Genomic DNA, 2,574 nt, shown 5'->3' with positions numbered 1-2,574 from the left:
TGTGTGTGTGTGTGCATGCACACACTCATTGGTGAATGCATATGTGTATGAAGGGTGAGTGTGCTTGCATATGCCAAGCCTCAACTGCTCTTCATGACCCCTTCATGCCTTCAAAATGAGTACCACCTGGGTGACTCTTACACATTACCAGGTACAACCATGGCTTTCTCTGGAACACACCTTCTTTGTGCTCTCAGAAAACACTTTCCAGAAGATTTCACCTCAGTGATGCTGGTCTCTTCTTAATCACCACTATTTTCTTAGTTCCAGTTGTCCTAGTAGTCCCTTCTATTCTGGACTCTTGAGCCAGACCTATGTAGCCAAAGCTGAGAAGTTCTGTTCTTTGATGCAGCTGGAACATGTCCCCCCTTTTCTATTACATTATCACCAGCTTTCAGTTTTCAAACTCCTTCACTTGGAGTGTCCTGGAACTTGCTCCTTAGACTGACTTTGAACTCAGATATCTGCATGTTTGTCTACTAAGCACTGAGGATAAAGTTGTGGTCTTTTAAGCCTGTATTTAAGTTTTTCTTCACCTAGAAATTGCTCTGTTCTAGGCTGGCTTTGAACTCAGAGATCTGCTTATCTTTGCCTCCTGTTTATCTCCTGGAATAAAAAGCGTGTACTATCATGCCTTGGCCTGAATTTAGTTGGGTGGGTTCTTGTCCCAGTGTCACTACTCCCTTAATTCAATTGAATATCCTTGAACACAGGATTCAGTTCCATTTCACTTCCTGATGTTCCTTAATACTCAAACCATATATTTTATATTTTTGCTTTTTTATATTGCTATTCTAGTCTAAAATGCTCTTCATGAGACTTAATCAGAGAACAAAGTCTATAATGGACGTTTCTGAGACTTTTCTTGACAATGCAATTAATCTGAATCTCTTTGCCTTAGTGTCAGGTAGACTCTTCAGACAAGGCCAAAAAGTAGCCACATTCTTCACCAAAAAAACCATAAAACAGTCTTTAGACCACATATTGAAATTCTCCACTAAGACCTCTTTGGCCAGGTCCACACAATTCAAATCACTCTCAGTTATAAAGTCTTTAATATTCCTACTAGGATAGCCTATTAAGCTCCATTTAAAGCACTCCACTGCTTTCTAAACCCAAAGTCCCCAAATCCACATTCTTTCAAACAGAAGCATGGTTAGAACTATCACAGCAATACCCCAATCCCTAGTACCAACTTCTGTCTTAGAGTTTTACTGCTGAGAACCAACACCATGACCAAGGCAACTCATATAACGTCAACATTTAATTGGGGCTTCCCTATAGGTTCAGAGGTTCAGTCCATTATCATCAAGGTGGAAACATATACAAACTATCAGAATTATATTTTATTTTTAATTATGTGTATTTTCATGTACATGTATATATGTCTGTGTCTCTGTTTGTCTCTGTCTGTTTGTGGGTATGTGGATGTGTGTGCATATGCCCACTGAAACAAGAAGAGGTCATAAGATCTCCTGAAGCTGATGTTGCAGTTGGTTGTGGTGCTGGGAATTGAACTCAGCTCTTCTGCAATTGTGGTATATTATCTTAACAGCTGAGTCAGTTCTATAGCACCCAATATATTCTAGAAAGATAAAATACTCACTATTTGAGGAATTTGACCTAGGGGAACATAAACAATAGTAAGTGCTAGGCCATCAGAAAAGGAAGGATCTATGTAAAAAGTGGTTTGCTGAAGTATGTTCTTATGTGTTAATAGAAAAGTAAAGACTAGCAATCTAAGTTAGCCAAAGATAGTGCTGTCTTTGAAACTTACAAAAGCCCACAGAATAAAAAGCCATTTAACACAGAAATTTATCAGTATCTGAATTGTGTTATTACTTCTGTTCATCATGCCATCCCAGAGCCCATTTATTCTTTGCACCCATTAATTTGACCATCGAGCATAAAAATCAGCTTCTAGTATATTCCCCCCTCTCTTACTCTCCCCCTCTCTCAATCTCTCTCTCTCTCTCTCTCTCTCTCTCTCTCTCTCTCTCTCTCTCTCTGTGTGTGTGTGTGTGTGTGTGTGTGTGTGTGTGTTTGCCTTTGTGTCTCTGCCTTTCCCTTCTGATTGAAACTAAAACACCAGGCACATATGTGGCAAGCACTCTACAGTTGAGCTATATCCCTAACTCCACTTAAACTGTTCTATGCTCTACCCCACTGTTAACGTGGGGACTCATTTCAATTCTGTTGTTGTTTGTAGTTTGTAAGGTCCTTGGCACATTGTTTAAGTGCCAAAAAGGTATGTTTCTTTATCCCCGAGATCAAATTGTAAAACTACTTTAGATCATAAGAAACACAGTGGACTATTAAATATAAGATGATGATGGCACATAAAGAATTCAGCTAAATGCTACAGATTGTTACTGGCCAGATCTTCATAGCACATGAGGGGAATTACTCTGCTGTTGTGCAAACTAACATTACTTGGGATGACTGACTTACATGTGCTTTCAAAAGCCTTGAAGAACAGGATGTAGGGAACAACCCTTACAAGCTATTTCATGGTTTGTGCTGTTAAAAAAAAAAGTGTATATAGAAAAAACCCAATGAATACTATCAGAAACA

This window comes from Mus caroli, chromosome 19 (genome assembly GCF_900094665.2).
Source record: "Mus caroli chromosome 19, CAROLI_EIJ_v1.1, whole genome shotgun sequence".
In the NCBI taxonomy this organism is placed as follows: Eukaryota; Metazoa; Chordata; class Mammalia; order Rodentia; family Muridae; genus Mus; species Mus caroli.
This window is presented reverse-complemented; position numbering follows the sequence as displayed.